Source organism: Bubalus kerabau, chromosome X, assembly GCF_029407905.1.
Source record: "Bubalus kerabau isolate K-KA32 ecotype Philippines breed swamp buffalo chromosome X, PCC_UOA_SB_1v2, whole genome shotgun sequence".
In the NCBI taxonomy this organism is placed as follows: domain Eukaryota; kingdom Metazoa; phylum Chordata; class Mammalia; order Artiodactyla; family Bovidae; genus Bubalus; species Bubalus kerabau.
In genome coordinates this window covers 118473912-118492025 of record NC_073647.1, presented here as the reverse complement: position 1 = coordinate 118492025, position 18114 = coordinate 118473912, and the positions used below count along the sequence as shown (strand labels likewise).

At 37.8% G+C, this 18114-nt stretch overlaps 1 protein-coding gene across 13 annotated transcripts in view; it reads right to left on the bottom strand.

The window, feature by feature from the left end:
• Positions 1-18114, bottom strand: part of CASK (calcium/calmodulin dependent serine protein kinase) — a 372876-nt gene that overhangs the window by 296453 nt on the left and 58309 nt on the right. The gene's annotated exons all lie outside the window — the stretch shown is intronic.

Here is an 18114-nt window from a genome sequence, read left to right as displayed (position 1 = left end):
CCTATTTCCATTTAATATCTTATTCATATTTCATTTTCTACTATAGCCATAGTTTTCAAGATATAATTGAACATAATTTTGAAAATATTTTCCTATAATTTATGAGGTAATTATTTGAACTTACTAAGCCATAAAAATAAGAAACAAATTTACATTTCAAAACCACTTTAAAAAACTTGAGATAGTATTCTATTCAAGGGAAATAATCTTTGTAATTTTCTCTACACATTATCAACATCTTAAATAAAATAAGAAAATGTTCACAGTGGTAGTGTATGTAACTTTGACCTTTTGAACCAGATACTTAAATCATTCTCTCATCTCAGCCATCACTTATCTAATCTTCACTAACAAGTCCTACTAAGTTTATCTCAAATATCTCTTAATCCTATCCACTTCTCTCCATGTCTCATAACCTAGTCTAAGCTACCACCAATTTCTACTGGGACCAATGAAAACTTGTTTCTCCCATCGTTATTGTGGTGATGCTTTAAAAATGAAAATCTGATGGTATGTTTCTGCTTAAAATCCCACAGAGACAAGGTATTTGCAACACATGTACTTAGTCAAGACCCAAAATAAATAATCCTTAAATAAGAAGATATGCTCCAAGGAAATCTGGGCAAAAGACTTGAATAGACACTTCACGAAGAGTAAGACCTGCATTATTTAATTTCCAGCAGCCTCTCCAGTCTCAACTGAAGTCACAGAGAAATCCTTCGTCCTCCTCAAACTTCAAATTAGAATTATTCTAAGTCGCCACAGAAAGAAAGTAATTTCTACTAGCAGAACCACTGGTCCAGACATTCTTACCCAGTTCTCTCCTCAATTGAAATTGGTGGCTTTCAATACTGGCCATACAATTGAAGCAACTGGGATGACTGATAAAATAACAATGCCCAGGCCCAGGCATTAAAAACACAAATATGCACTTGGTTCCTTATGACACATTATTGACCAGGGGATTCTGGCAGAAACTACCACCTGTAGCTGACAATTTGTTATGTAAGTTAATATTGAAACGTCTCTGGTCAATGATGTTTGGGCAACAAAAGACGAATTAATATGTCTCTGGTCAATAAATGGTTAATAGTTGTAAAATAAGTTTCTGAACTAAAGTTAATCCAACATGCTTGAATCAACTACTGATTAATATAGAATTCAATCACAATTTACTACATTAGTTTATTTGAAGGCTAGCATAGATTTTTTTGAAGACTACATAATTTATTAAATACACACACATGTATGTGTATACATGTATGAATTTCCCTCCTTCTCAGGAAACAAAACAATCTTGCTGATTTTTACAGGTAGAAAAAAGTACACCTGGATGTGTGCGTGCGCTAAGTCACTTCAGTCCTGTCCAACTCAGTGCAACCCTATGGACTGGAGCCCCCAGGCTCTTCTGTCCATGGGGATTCTCCAGGCAAGAATGATCAGAAGACAGCAAAAAGTTCTTCATGTACAGTAGGACATTTGTGACACTTCTTGCCTTAAAGTTTGTTTGTCTTTATTCTTGCAATCAGAGGACAGGCAAAAGAATATAATCTAACCTAGACTTAAACATTTCTCTGAGATCATATGAATCAGTTATTTCATCCTGCAGTCATCAGGACATTATTCCTCAGTTTCAAATCTCTCGTCAAGCAATCTAATAAAGCTAAACTGAAACAAAAAGAAATGGTAATAATGTACCTTTCAGCACCCTACACAAAAAGGACCTTTTGATAATCAAAACTGTTCAAAGATTTTCCTCTGTGAGAAGACAATATAACAATGTGAGTCTGCACTCCCACAAATGTTTTCATTCTCAAGGTGGATGTCTTACTTGTGATGACTTATCCTGACAATAGCAAGCAATTTCAGGAAATGTTTAGCGTAATTGGTTTTTGTCCACACACAAACCCTTGGGACTCTATTTATATATATATTTGTATAGTATGCTTCAATTCACTACACCTTTTGGATAACTTCCAAGTTTTAAAGGACTGTGAGAATGAGAGAAAACAATAGTAATTAATAATTAAATTTTGGAAGCCAGAAAGCAGATGGAGTAATGGTAACTGGCTTAGCATTTGTAGGAAGCCTGAATTGCAAGGAGAAAATAATAGTTCAGAACCAAATTCATTTACACTACAGAATTCTCAAGAAGCATCTGAACTCTGAGAAAGAGAGGGTTGGGCTAAACTAACAAGGTTTGAATGAAATCTATTAGAGAAGTAGTTAAGAGTCTTAGATCTGGGACTTCCCTGGTGGTTCAGTGACTTCCCTGGTGGCTCAGATGGTAAAGTGTCTGCCTACAGTGTGGGAGACCTGGGTTCAATCCCTGGGTTGGGAAGATCTCCTGGAGAAGGAAATGGCAACCCACTCTAGTATTCTTGCCTGGAAAATCCCATGGATGGAGGACCCTGGAAGGCTACAGTCCATGGGGTCACAAAGAGTCAGACACGACTGAGCAACTTCACTTTCACTTTCTTTTTAGTGGCTAAGACTCCACTCTCCCAATGCAGGTGCCCTGAGTTTGATCCCTGATCAGGGAACTGGATTCCACATACTGCAACTAAGACTTGGCATAGCTAAATAAATGAATACATTTTTTTTTTAAAAGAATCTCAGATACTCCTCCTCTATTCCATGCCACTGGGTAAATGCCCTACCTTAACCTCACAGAGGGCAATTCACTGAAGAGGGTAAAACATAGGGTCATAGAACTGGTGACACAGGCAGCTGAGGAAGTGGACACTATATAAAAAACAAAGGGATTATGTGATCACACACAAAATGAATGTAGATAGCCCATCTTCTTTTCCCATTCACTGGGGGAGATATTAAAAGCTAGCTCTTTACCCTTCAGGCAGTAGAGAAAAGATTTTCTATTGAATATGTGACCAGGCCAGAAGGAAAGACCTAAAGATAATGACATTATGTTGCTCACCACTCAACCAGATCACATTTCTTGAAACCAAAGTCAACAAGTTCTGCCACAAGTTCACAGTTTTCAATCAACTTTCCAACCACAGCATTGATCACATTTTGGGCTAAATAGTTCTTTGCTGTGCAAGGATTTCCTGTGCATTGTAGGGGGCCTAACAGCACCTCTAGCCTCTACCTGGAAATGCCAGTAGCACCCCCTCAGCCAGTTTTGCCAATCAAAAATGTCTCTAAACATTGTCAAATGTACCTAAAGAACCCCTGCCCTATTTCTACTCATTAATAGGCAACCAACCTCCCAAGATATCTGGAGAAGAGTCTCCAATTTGGATGACAGAGATCAAAACAAAAAAAGGAACTTAGAGGAAATAAGACTAAACAAGAAAAAAATTTCCAGCTATTAATACCATTAATATCCTTGGAAACATAACTATGAAACAAAAATGGAACTTTCAGAAAACAAGAACAGGGCTCTTGAAAAATAAGCATATGAAGAAATTTAAAACTCAACAGAAGGGCTGTCAGAAAAAGTTGAGGAAATTTCCCAGAAAGTAGAGCCAAAAGAACAAAGAAAATGGAGGGGAGGAACTCAAATAAGCCAAGAAAATTTCCCAGACCTTAATCCTGAGTTGCCCAAATTGAAAGGAACCACCAAGTGGAAAAGCAAAAAATAACATACAAGGGAACTCCCATAAGGTTATCAGCTGATGTCTCAGTCGAAACTCTGTAGGTCAGAAGGAAGTGGCACAATATATTTAAAGTTATGAAAGGGAAAAACCTACAACCAAGGATACTCTACCCAGCAAAGCTTTCATTCAGATTGAACAGACAAATCCAAAGCTTTACGGACAACCAAAAGCTAAGAGAATTCAGCACCACCAGACAAGTTTTGCAACAAACACTAAAGGAAATTCTCTAAGTGTAAAAGAAAAGGCCACTACTAAAAACAAGAAAATTATCAATGGAAAAGATCCCCAGAAAAGGAAAACATAAAGTAAAGGTAGGAAATCATCTGCATACAAATAAGATACAAAACCAAGCAACAGTGAGAAGAGCATAACACAAATGCAGGATACTGGAAATACATTTGAAATTAAAAGACCAGGAACTTAAAAATAATCTAGTGTGTGTGTGTGTGTGTGTGTGTGTGTGTGTATATATATATATATATATATCCTCAGGTCATGAGGCTACCATGACCTGAATACCAAAGATGACCCAAAAAAAGAAAATTAAAGGCCAATATCATTGATGATGCTTTTGAATTGTGGTGTTGGGAGAAGACTCTTGGACAGCAAGGAGATCAAACCAGTCAATCCTAAAGGAAATCGATCCTGAATATTCATTGGAAGGACCGATGCTGAAGCTGAAACACCAATACGTTGGCCACCTGATGCAAAGAGCTGACTCATTAGAAAAGACCCTGATGCTGGGAAAGATTGAAGGCAGGAGGAGAAGGGGATGACAGAGGATGAGACAGTTGGATGGCATCACCAACTCAATAGAAATGAGTTTGAGCAAGCTCCAGGAGATGGCGAAGGACAGGCAAGCCTGGCATGCTGCAGTCCTTGGAGTCACAAAGAGCCAGACACAACTAAGTGACTGAACAACAAATCACTGATATAGACATGAAATATATCACTGAATATAGACATGAAAATCTATATACTAACAAAATACTAACAATCTGAATCCAATAATACATTAAAAGGAGCATATACATGATCAAGTGGGATTTCTCCCAGGAATGAAAGGATTTTTCAGTATCCACAAATCAAACGTGGGATACACCACATCAACATATTGAAGAATAAAAACCATGTGATCATCTCAATAGCTGTAGAAAAAGCTTTTGACAAAATTCAACACCCATTTATGATAAAAAAATTTATGATAAAAAAGAAAGTGGGAATTGAGGGAATATATCTCAACATAATAAAGGTCATATATGACAAACCTACAGCTAACACCATACTCAAGGTGAAAATCTAAAAGCATTTCCCCTAAGATCAGGAACAAGACAAGGATGTCCATTCTTGCTACCTTTATTTACCATAGTTTTGGAAGTCCAAGCTGCAGTAATCAGAGAAGAAAAAGAAATCCAAATTGGAAAAGAAGTAGTAAAATTATCACTGCTTGCACATGATATGATACTATAACATAGAAAATCCTAAAGTCGCTACCAGGAAACTACTAGGGCTCATCAATGAATGTGGTAAACTTGCAGGATGCAAAATTAATACACAGAAATGTCTTGCATTCCTATACACTAACAAAGAAAGATCAGAAAGAGAAATCAAGGAAACAATCCCATTTACCATCCTATCAAAAAGAATTAAAAAAAAAAAGAATAAAATACCTAGGAATAAACCTACCTAAGAAGACAAAAGACCTGTACTCTGAAAATTATAAGACAGTGATGAGAGCAATCAAAGATGACACAAATAGATGGAGAGACATACCATGTTCTTGGATTAGAAGAATCAATATTGTCAAAATGACTACAGTACCCAAGGCAATTTACAGATTCAATGTAATCCCTATTAAATTACCAATGGCATGTTTCACAGAACTAGAACAAAAAGAATTTCAAAATTTGCATGGAAACATAAACCCCAAATACCAAAAGTGATCTTGATAAAGAAAAAGGGAAACAGACTTGCTGACTGCAGACTGTACTACAAAGCTACAGTCATCAAAACAGTACAGTACTGGCACTAAAACAAAAATATAGATAAAATGGAACAGGATAGAAAGCCCAGAAATAAATCCATGTACTTATGGCCAATTAATCTACAACATGGAAGCAAAATTATACAATGCAGGAAAGACAGTTTCTTCAATAAATGGTGCTGGGAAAACTAGACAGTTATTTGTAAAAAAATGAAATCAAAACATTCTTTAGCACCATACAGAAAAATAAGCTCAAAATGGATTAAAGGCTTAAATACAAGATCAGATACTATAATACTCTTAGAGGAAAAGTAGGCAGAACACTCTTTTACATTAATTGCAGCAACATTTTTTTCTGATCTGTCTCCTAGAGTAATGGAAATAAAAGCAAAAATAAACAAATGGGACCTAATTAAACTCAAAAGCTTTTGCACGGTAAAGGAAATCATAAACAAAACAAAAGGCAGCCCACAGAATGGGAGAAAATATTTGCAAATGATGCAACTGACAAAGGATTAGTCTCCAAAATTTATAAACAGCTCTTAAGGCTCAGTATCAAAAAAACAAACCACCTAATCAAAAAACAGTCAGAAGACCTAAATAGATGTTTATCCAAAGAAGACTACAGATGGCCAAAAGAGACACATGAAAAGATGCTCAACATTGCTAATTATTAGAGAAATGCAAATCAAAACTACAATGAGATATTACCTCACACCTGTCAGAATGGCTATTATCAAAAAGCCTATAAACAGTAAATGCTGGAGAGGGTATGGAGAGAAGGGAACACTCCTGTTGGAGGGAATGTAAATTAGTACAGCCACTATGGAGAACAGTATGGAGGTCCCTTAAGAAATTAAACTTAGAGTTACCCTATGATCCAGCAATCCCACTCGTGGGCATATAACCAGAGAAATACATGGTTCAAAAGGATACATGCACCGCTGTGTTCATTGCAGTGCTATTTACAACAGCCAAGACATGGAAGCAATCTAAATGTTCATCGGCAGATGAATGGATAAAGAAGATGTGGTATATTTCTACAATGAAATACTACTTAGCTACAAAAAATGAAACAATGCTATTTTGCAGCAACATGGATGAACCTAGAGATTGTCATACTAAGACAAAAACAAATATCATATGATATTGCTTTTATGTGCAATCTAAAAAAATGATACGTGAACTTATTTACAAAACAGATATATATCCACAGACATAGAGTATGAATTTATGTTTACCAGGGGGAAGGGTAGAAGGAGGGATAGATTGGGAGTTTGGGATTGACAAGTAGACACTGCTGTAATTAAAATACATAATCAACAAGGACCTATTGTATAGCACAGGGAATGCTGCACAACATTCTGTAATAATCTAAATGGGAAGATAATTTATAAAAGAATAGTTACGTGTATAACTGAATCACTTTGCTGTATGCCTGAAACTAAAACAACATTGTACATCGACTATTCTCCAATATAAAATTTAAATGAAAAAAAGGACCCGCAAAGTACTCAGCAAAATAGGTAATAGATACATGTTCACAAGTGCCACCGTGAAATTTAAGAACCCTGTGGGCCAGAGAACATTCAGATTTCCAGAAATAGGAGTAAGGGTGCACAAGGAGGAGAGGATGATACGGTTAATACACAGGAACTGCTGTGGTTTCCCATCTCTCAATGGCAACACTAGAGGCAATAAGACAGTAGAGCAATAAGACAGTAGAGCGCCTTCCGAACCATGAAGAAAAATTATTTCTAACCTTTAAAGTCTACATCTAGTCAGAAAAATCAATAATAGTAAAAAAGAATTTTTTTTCAGACACAAAAAAACCTCAATACCTTATTTGCAATGCATACTTTCTTAAGACATTATTGTAGGATGTGTTTGCTAGAACAAGAGAGCAGACCAGTAAAAACAGGACAATCAAGGGACAGCAAATGCCTTCAACACAGGAATGAGAGTAAGATTTCAGGCTGCCAGCTATGCACTGAGCCATCAAAGATTCCCAATGCCACCTTTTAACTTGAAAACAGAAGAACCCCATAAGCTGGGGCCAGATTGCTCGGTTTTGCTTTTTCTGACCAGGGGCTGATGAGATTCCTGCTCCTCTCTGCTGCCCAGATCAGCAGAGGACTCTCACTTCACTCCACAGCACTGTTCTCAGGAATAGCTGAGTGGGAGGCCGCCTCAGTGAACTGAAAAGCAGGAAATGCAGAGCAGCCCATGCCCCCTGACCGCATTCCAGCTGGATGTTCAGTACCCCGTCCTGCACTACAGCACGGATGTCCTGCCTGTGGAGAGCCCTGTGTTTGGGGATTTACTCGGGATCTTGCCAATGGATTTCTTAGCAGGGGCTCCTATATGTTCTCAGGTATGTGAAGCCAGACTGAACAAGAGGTTCTGTTTGTCTTCTCTTCCCTTCTGATTCTTCACACAATAGTGGTATTATTGCCCTTTCCTTACACAGCTAACTTTGTGCTTACTACTCATTTTTAATGAATAAACAATATACTGTTTAGGGATACATACGTAGATGGTAAAGCTATAAAGAAAATCAAAAGGAATCTTGAGTACAAAAGCCAGGATAATGGTTATGGGAGAAAGGGAGGTTATGATCAGAAAGGGGTACACAGGGGGCTTTTAAAGGTCTTAGTAATATTTTATTTTTAATTTGGAAAATAGATTCATGGGTTTTCAGTTCAGTTCAGTTGCTCAGTCGTGTCCGACTCTCTGCGACCCCATGAATCGCAGCACACCAGGCCTCCCTGTCCATTACCATCTCCCGGAGTTCACTCAGACTCACAATGGACGTGAGTTCATTTTATTAGCATTCTTTAAAATACCCATATGTGCAGGCACACAGACACACACACTATATACTCCTCCATACACATATTTCCTAGTTAAAAATAATTGTAACAGCTGAGGGATACATCCCTAAGATCTCACTAATTAAAAGGTCTTAATTTTTAAATATATGTACAATATAAATTATTTTAAATGACTTGTGTATATATATATATATATATATAAATGAAGAAAAACTGTGTTTATGTCTCGAACATAATAAAGTCAACATGGATTATGTTAACCGTAATTGTACATCTAACTGAACTTAATCCATTAAGCTGTCACATGTAAACTTCAGAGTGACATCTATAATATAAAGTTCTCAAAGGTTTACAAACAAAAACTTACATATCTGAGGAGACCTTCAATAAATGGGGTGAACTTCCTGTGTCCTTCCTAGGAACTTCATTACATTTATAATGAATTGTGCGATGTACTACAATAGATGTAGGAAAAGCATGAAGAACAACCACCAATTAACCAAAGGGAAGATAAGGATGGGGGAAATGAAGCTGTTTGGTATTGCTGGCATGAAAAATTGGAGGGTGAGAAGTGGTTGGAAAAGGAGAAAGGCGTCAGAGACCACTGTGACAGAAGAAGGGAAAATAGGTTGAGGAGTGAATGGGGGCCACTCAGAAAGGTATTACATTAGCCTAAGCATAAGATGATAAAGACTTAAACCAATGCATCAGTAGATACAACTGAGAGAGACTTAAACTGACAAGCAACATAGTTAATTAGTGATTAGCTAGGGGATGGTTGGGGGTTGGTTGAAAGAATGACATACAGATTTCTGGCAAAACTTACAGGGTAAATAATGATACCACCAAATGAAAATGTGACTACTACAGGAGAAAGAACTGGTAGAAGGCTGAGAAAGAAAAGAGACACACAGCTGTGTTTTGAAAATACCAATTTCCAAATTATTCATTTCCATGGATCAAGGCAGAGATTTAGAGAGTGCAATTAGATAGGAGTATATAGTTTAAGGAAGGGTCAACATGTAGATGATGAAGACAACATCAACTACCATTTGCAGCATACCATGAGCCAAGCATGCTGCTGAGAACTCTATATAGATTCTCTCATTCATCATCAGATCAGATCAGATCAGTCACTCAGTCATGTCCGACTCTTTGTGACCCCATGAATCACAGCACGCCAGGCCTCCCTGTCCATCACCAACTCCCGGAGTTCACTCAGACTCACGTCCATCAAGTCAGTGATGCCATCCAGCCATCTCATCCTCTGTTGTCCCCTTCTCCTCATGCCCCCAATCCCTCCCAGCATCAGAGTCTTTTCCAGTGAGTCAACTCTTCGCATGAGGTGGCCAAAGTACTGGAGTTGCTGTATTAGGTATTATAAATAATCTAGAGGTGATTTAAAGTATATGAGAGGATGTGTATAAGTTACAGACAAATATTATGCCATTTTATAAGGGACTTGAGCATCAGAGGAGTTTGGTACTCACGGGGTTCTGGAAGCAATCCCCCATGGATATTGAAATGACTGTACTAACATTATCACAACTGTCAAATTCTGTGTGCATAATCCAGTCTTTATAAGCTGAAACTAATAATTATAGAAGTCTGACAGTATGAAATTACATTGTAAATCCTATTTATAAAAGGAATATATTCTGTTAATATGTCACGAACATCAGTTGTTTTCCAAATGCTACATTAGCCTATAACAGTATTGTTCAGTTCAGTTCAGTTGCTCAGTCGTGTCCCACTCTTTGCAACCCCATGGAAGCCTGCCATTAATTACCACTCTGCACCTAATTAATATTTGAGCACGGAAGTTGCTATCTTCATTAACATATTTTTTTCCAGTCATACTTCCATGGAGTGCTGTTAATCTCTTCCCATCCAGAGCCATGTTGCATGGATCTCCATAATACGTTAGTTCTACTTCTGAATTAAATAAAATTTAAATTAGTTAGTGAAAGAAATTGCAAAGCCAGCAACACTTCTTTCTCTATTATTCATTTTAGTTGCATCAAGATTATGCAAAATTTATATAGTAGCATACAAGAAAAATGTAGTTAGCGAACACTCTAAAGGGTTTCTCAAATCAGCATCTTGTAGAATCCTGAAAGAATAAAAGTTTCTCTGTCAAGTAAGTTTAGTAAACTCCATATACAATCCCTACCCTCCACCGCCATTCCATATTCACATTACACATTAGCAGCCAAGTCCTGCAGTTAGGAAATAAACATCTCTCTACCATAGTCTATCCAAATCATCCATGTAGCACTTATTAATCATTAATGTTTCTCAAAAAACACTTTGGATATGATTAAATTTTAATATTTATAACAAACAGTACAAATTATGATGTTGTAATAGCCAGGAATCACCCAGATTTTAAACAACATTTTTTCAGAAACAAATATTCTCCTCAAACATAGCACAGAAATTGCTTACATTCTTACAAGGGGGTCGGTAATCCGATTGTTTGCTTAGTAAAGGATGGAAAACATTTAACTGTGCGATTTAAATGTCAATTCATTAATAGTCCCAAAAGTAATTTACTTTTTACAAATGTTAATATAAGCATATTCAGCAGGCAATAATGCAACCTTTGGTCTTTTAACAAAAACAAAAACAAAAACAACAGTTAACAAAAGGCAAAGCATACAAAGGAAATAAGCATTTATACCCAATTACTCAGCTCAGTGCAGGGCAGCAGAAAATAGGTTTTGAATCATGATTGTAGTCATCAGTTTCTAGGTCTAAAGAAGTAAAGTAGATGATCTGGAAAGTAATTGCTTTAGGAGAAAGAAATAAGAGTATAAAATAAGTGGATATAACTGCTTGTGTAAGATAGTAAAATTAAATATGCAAAGAGTTGGGGAATTTTTCAAGTTAGGTAAAGAACTGAAATCCTTGCATGTCACAAAGACTACGTGAGTTAGTAATGCTCAGTGTTAACCAGTTTCCCAAGGATGGTTCAACCTTTCAGTACTCATAAAAGGACTTCCTTTTAACTAATAAGGCACACAATATATTGGGCATGGAGGATAGGAAAAGACAGGGCCATCATATCCCACAACATGTCTGAAACTGAACTCCATCTAAAGGCCAACTCCGTACTTCCTTCCAGTTGCTTAGCCAAAAATTATGGTGCCAACCTTGATCCCTTTATTCTTTTCACATTGCAAATCCAATTCATTAGGAAATGCTCTTGGCTCTACTTTGCTGAGATATTCTATCTTTCCATTTGTTTCAGGAAAAATTTGTGACCAATTCGTTGAGCAATTTTACGATAGCTGAATTAAAACCATCATGAGATAATTCCAAAATCTGATTCAACTCACTATTGACCTCCTCTCATTCAAACTGTGGTTTTTCTGGTACTTGGTATGACAAATGGTTTTCAACTGTAGCCTGGATATTTTGGTCATTGTTAGGAGACCCTTGATCACAGATCTTCTATTTTAGTAGGCAGTTGCTCTATTTAGGTTTAGTGTTATCAGCTCTAGACTAATTATGTGGGGTTTAGTTCCAGTGACAGTTTAGTTTTCGAAGACCTTACAATGCTATTTTGGTCTGCTTCATTCTTCTGGTGCTGCTGGGAGCTCCCAATCAATCCCTGTTGATGCAATCCTTAGGAACAAAAGGTGCTTCCCAGGGCCAGTTGCTAGCCTAGGGCAATCTTGAAGGAGAAGCTATCAGAAGCTACTGGGCCTGGGATTCTTTCTGCCATGAGGTGGAGGGCAGCAGGGAAGAGACTAGTATAGCAAGGTCTTTGCTCTTGCTGCTATTGTCAACAGGACAGATGACGGGCCTGGATTGTGGCATGGGGCCTGAAATGGCCATGTTCGCTGCTGCTGCTGGCAGGTCAGACTACATGGCAAGGCCCCAAGCTGTGGAGCAAGGGCTGGGATGGCTAACGCCTTTGCTGCTCCTGTTGGGGCTGTGGGCAGATCAGATTGCCCACTAGGCCCCAGATGTGGACCCAACTAGGTCTCTGTTGGGTTTCCCCTTTCCAAGTCCTCCGGTCAGTGAAAGCAGGCTTTTGTTTTTGTTTTCTATGCCCTGTGATGGGTTCTGGATAGTAGGTCTCTCTAACAGCCAGCCCAGGGATAATCAGAAGGTAAAAAGAAAACCTCATGAACTCTCCATAATGTCATTTTTGAAGTGCTGAGGTTCCTAGCTAGTCTGCCTTCTTTCCAACTTTCAGAGTTCTTTTGCTGCTGTCAGTTGAATAACTGCTCAGTTGTATTTCACGGGGAAAGGGCAGTTAAAAGTGAGTCTTACACCACCATGTCCTAAAAATGAAAGTCTGCATTTTCAACCTTTGCTAGCATTAGGAATCCATTCCATTCAAAACTGTGAGAGAAGTGAGTTCTTTTATATCCAAGTTAAAAAATTTTTATCCAAGTTAAAAATAGTAGCCATTAAGCTCATCAGGTTCATAACAGAGTATTCCATGACTTCTGGTTCAGAATTTTAGGATAAGTAACTGTAATGGGGTGTTCCTCCATGAGGCCCTTCCCCCATATCCTCTGTTTCAGCTCCTCTCAGAAGCTCCCATATAATAGTATCTCATGGATATTTCTTGACTTTTCCAGATGCTAAAAACCTCCAACAAATGGAAGCAATTAATCAATTGATGATCATGAGTACATACCTCCAGACATACTGGTGACTAAAGATTAATAAAGTTAACTGCCCTGTTACCTCAACATCAACCAATGTGCAGGGAACTGCACATGAACTGATCACACACCCTACAGCCACCCCTCCCTCACGTGTCCTTTAAAAATGCTTTGCTGAAACCCTTCAGGGAATGCAGGGTTGGGTGTGGGGCACAAGCTACCAGTGCCCTTACTTGGCCCCGCAAAAAACTTTTCTCTGTTTCAAACTCCTACAATTTGGTATTCTTTGATCACTGTGCATTAGGCACATGAGCCTGCATTTAGTATTGGTATTCTTCAAATCCTAAAAGGCTGAGAAACACAAAACTAGCAAAAGTAGACTAGAATAGGGGTGTCTTTCCATTCTCTCAACACATCAGGTATGCACACAAGCATATGTATACACACACACACTCATACTGCCTCACAGCCTTCCTGAGTCTAAACAGAGAGCTAAGACACCAGCATCTATTTAGCATATTTCAGTTATGGCACATTGGCTGGGAAGTGGTGTTTTTAATAACAATTTCATTATTGAGTCTTACACATTACAGAAAGTGAGAAAAGTTAGGGATTATAGTAATTTACATACATAAGGTTATTACAACTGAAGATCAACTTTTAAAAAAGATCTATTGGTAGACTACACTAGCTCTTTGAGGGTGAGGATTTTCTCTTATCCATCCTGTATCTCTAGCATGTAGAACTATGCCTGATATTATGGTAGTAAAGACTCAGTAAGTACTTTCTGGATAGACAAATGGACAGATATAGCCATTTTAGAATGCATAAACATAGCTGTCATCTTTAAGACAGTTGCATTATATTTCAGTTAATCTCAACTTACAGCTCTTTAATAGCTTTTATATCTCTTTAATCCCCTAGGGGAGATTTTCACTTATCTAGTAGAAATAAAAATTTTTCTTTATCAATGTTAATTGCCAAAAGTTAGATAAAAAGTTGTAAAATCATATACCAAGTTATTTAATTTTAAAATACTTCTTCAAAAATGAATTTTTTTTTTACTAGAGATGTTGATTGCCAATTCAAAATCCTTCTAATGTTATCATAATTAAAATTCAAAAAACACTCTTTTTTACTTCTAACATACACTAACATCTCTTCTTAAACACTTTGTTTTAATGCTTTAAAATAGGCCTTGTAAACTTGAGGCATTTTACAAAAATAGTCTCCTGTAATTGCAGAGAACCAAACACAGTTCCTAAAATTCGGAAAGCTTTTCAATCTAAAAGTTTATAAAATTAACTGTGACAAACATGAACTCAAAATTAATTAATTCAATCTTTCGTTTGACTATTTAAACAGTTTCAGTTAAGTTCAGTCAATCAGTCACGTCTGACTCTTTGCGACCCCATTGACCAAAGCACGCCAGGCCTCCCTGTCCATCACCAACTCCTGGAGTTTACTCAAACTCACATCCATTGACTTGGTGATTCCATCCAACCATCTCATCCTATGTTGTCCCCTACTCCTCCTGCCTTCAATCTTTCCCAGCATCAGGGTCTTTTGAAATGAGTCAGCTCTTTGCATCAGGTGGTGAAAGCATCGGAGTTTCAGCTTCAACATCAGTCCTTCCAATGAACACCCAGGACTGATCTCCTTTAGGATGGACTGGTTGGATCTCCTTGCAGTCCAAGGGACTCTCAAGAGTCTTCTCCAACACCACAGTTCAAAAGCATCAATTCTTCGGTGCTCAGCTTTCTTTATAGTCCAACTCTCACATCCATACATGACTACGGGAAAAACCATAACCTTGACTAGATGAACCTTTGTTGGCAAGGTAATGTTTCTGCTTTTTAATACACTGTCTAGGTTGGTCATAACTTGCCTTCCAAGGAACAAGCGTCTTTTAATTTCATGGCTGCAGTCACCATCTGCAGTGATTCTGGAGCCCAGAAAAATAAAGTCAGCCACTGTTTCCCCATCTATTTCCCAGGAAGTGATGGGACCAGATGCCATGATCTTTGTTTTCTGAATGTTGAGCTTTAAGCCAACTTTTTCACTCTCCTCTTTCACTTTCATCAAGAGGCTCTTTAGTTCTTCACTTTCTGCCATAAGGGTGGTGTCATCTGCATATCTGAGGTTATTGATATTTCTCCCGGCAATCTTGATTCCAGCTTGTGCTTCATCCAGCCCAGCGTTTCTCATGATGCATTCTGCATATAAGTTAAATAGGCAGTATGACAATATACAGCCTTGACGTACTCCTTTTCCTATTTGGAACGAGTCTGTTGTTCCATGTCCAGTTCTAACTGTTCCTTTCTGACCTGCATACAGATTTCTCAAGAGGCAGATTACGTAGTCTGGTATTCCCATCTCTTTCAGAATTTTCCAGTTTGTTGTGATCTACACAGTCAAAGGCTTTGGCATAGTCAATAAAGCAGAAATAGATGTTTTTCTGGAACTCTCTTGCTTTTTCCATGATCCAGCAGATGTTGGCAATTTGATCTCTGATTCCTCTGCCTTTTCTAAAACCAGCTTGAACATCTGGAAGTTCACAGTTCACGTATTGCTAAAGCCTGGCTTGGAGAATTTTGAGCATTACTTTATTAGCGTGTGAGATGAGTGCACTTGTGTGGTAGTTTGAGTAATTGTTGGCATTTCCTTTCTTTGGGACAAATGAAAACTGACCTTTTCCAGTCCTGTGGCCACTGCTGAGTTTTCCAAATTTGCTGGCATACTGAGTGCAGCACTTTCACAGCATCATCTTTTAGGATTTGAAATAGCTCAACTGGAATTCCATCACCTCCACTAGTATGTTCGTAGTGATGCTTCCTAAGGCCCACTTGACTTCACATTCCAGGATGTCTGGCTCTAGGTGTGTGGTCACACCATTGTGATTATCTGGGTCATGAAGATCTTTTTTGTATAGTTCTTCTGTGTATTCTTGCCATCTCTTCTTAATATTTTCTGCTTCTGTTAGGTCCATACCATTTCTGTCCTTTATTGAGCCCATCTTTGCATGAAATGTTCCCTTGGTAGCTCTAATTTTCTTGAAGAAATCTTTAGTCTTTCCCATTCTATTGTTTTCCTCTATTTCTTTGCATTGATCACTGAGGAAGGCTTTTTTATCTCTCCTTGCTATTCTTTGGAACTCTGCATTCAAATGGGTATATCTTTCCTTTTCTCCTTTGCTTTTCGCTTCTCTTTTCACAGATATTTGTAAGGCCTCCTCAGACAGCCATTTTGCTTTTTTGCATTTCTTTTTCTTGGGCATGGTCTTGATCCCTGCCTCCTGTACAATGCCATGAACCTCCGTCCATAGTTCATCAGGCACTCTGTCTATCAGATCTAGTCCTTTAAATCTATTTCTTACTTCCACTGTATAATCGTAAGGGATTTGATTTAGGTCATACCTGAATGGTCTAGTGGTTTTCCCCACCTTCTTCAATTTACATCTGAATTTGGCAATAAGGAGTTCATGGTCTGAGCCACAGTCCAGTCCTGGTCTTGTTTTTGCTGACTGTATAGAGCTCCATCTTTGGCTACAAAGAATATAATCAATCTGATTTTGGTGTTGGCCATCTGGTGATGTCCATGTGTAGAGTCTTCTCTTATGTTGTTGGAAGAGGGTGTTTGCTATGACCAGTGTGTTCTCTTGGCAGAACTCTATTAGCCTTTGCCCTGCTTCATTCTGTACTCCAAGGCTAAATTTGCCTGTTACTCCAGGTATTTCTTGACTTCTTACTTTTGCATTCTAGTCCCGTATAATGAAAAGGACATCTTTTTTGAGTGTTAGTTCTAAAAGGTCTTGTAGGTCTTCGTAGAACCATTCAACTTCAGCTTCTTCAGCATTACTGGTTGGGGCATAGACTTGGATTACTGTGATATTGAATGGTTTGCCTTGGAAATGAAGTCATTCTGTCATTTTTGAGATTGCACCCAAGTACTGCATTTTGGACTCTTTTGTTGACTATGATGGCCACCCCATTTCTTCTAAGGGATTCTTGCCCACAGTAGTAGATATAATGGTCATCTGAGTTAAATTCACCCATTTTAACAGTTTTAATCAGTTTACTTAAAACAAATTTCAGTTTGTATAATCTGACAAGATTAAGCCTCTATCACTATAATAGTTTATCCCCTCAGGATATAAAAAAATGGAAACAAACTACTTATTTTATCCACATGATCACCTTTTTGAGTGAAATTACAAGCAAATAAAGTCAAGACTTAGAAGACAATGAAACTTCACAGTTTCTAAATAATGGTGAATTGAAGACTGAGAATTTTAAGTACAGGCTTAAATCAGTAAATAGACATTAGATCATAAAATGAGAAACATTTTAACCAGTGACTATCGTTCAATTCATTAAAAATCAATACCCATGTAGTTAGTTTCCTGTACTTTAATCAAATCCTTTATTTTATAGCAACCAATATGAAAAAAAATAAGGAATGAAGCATGAAGAATAGCTAGCTAGCATAGATACAAAATAGATGGTTTGGGATCATATAAAAGAACATGTTTTTAATCATGAATTTTCAGGCAGCTCCACTGAGTGACCACTGAAATTTTTAAAGGAAAAAAAAATGTATTCTACTAGCTAAGAATCCTTGCACCTTAATATTTCATAATGAATTTACAACTTCCTTTTGGTATGCCCAAGTGAAAAGAAAGTGAAGTCGCTCAGTTGTGTCCGACTCTTTGCGACCCCATGGACTGTAGCCCACCAGGCTCCTCCGTCCATGGGATTCTCCAGGCAAGAATACTGGAGTGAGTCGCCATTTCTTTCTCCAGGGGATCTTCCCGACCCAGGGATTGAACCCAGGTCTCCCGCATTGCAGGCAGACACTTTAACCTCTGAGCCACCAGGGAAGCCCAAGCAACCTGGAAATACAAACACTATAATTGCAAACATCGCTTAGAATGAAAAAGTCCCTTTAAGATAAGGTATGTTAACCCCTGAAAGACTACCTTTCTCCTCTCTGAATCAAAGCATAACATAATCAGAGCATAAACATAATATAATCATAATATAATAAAA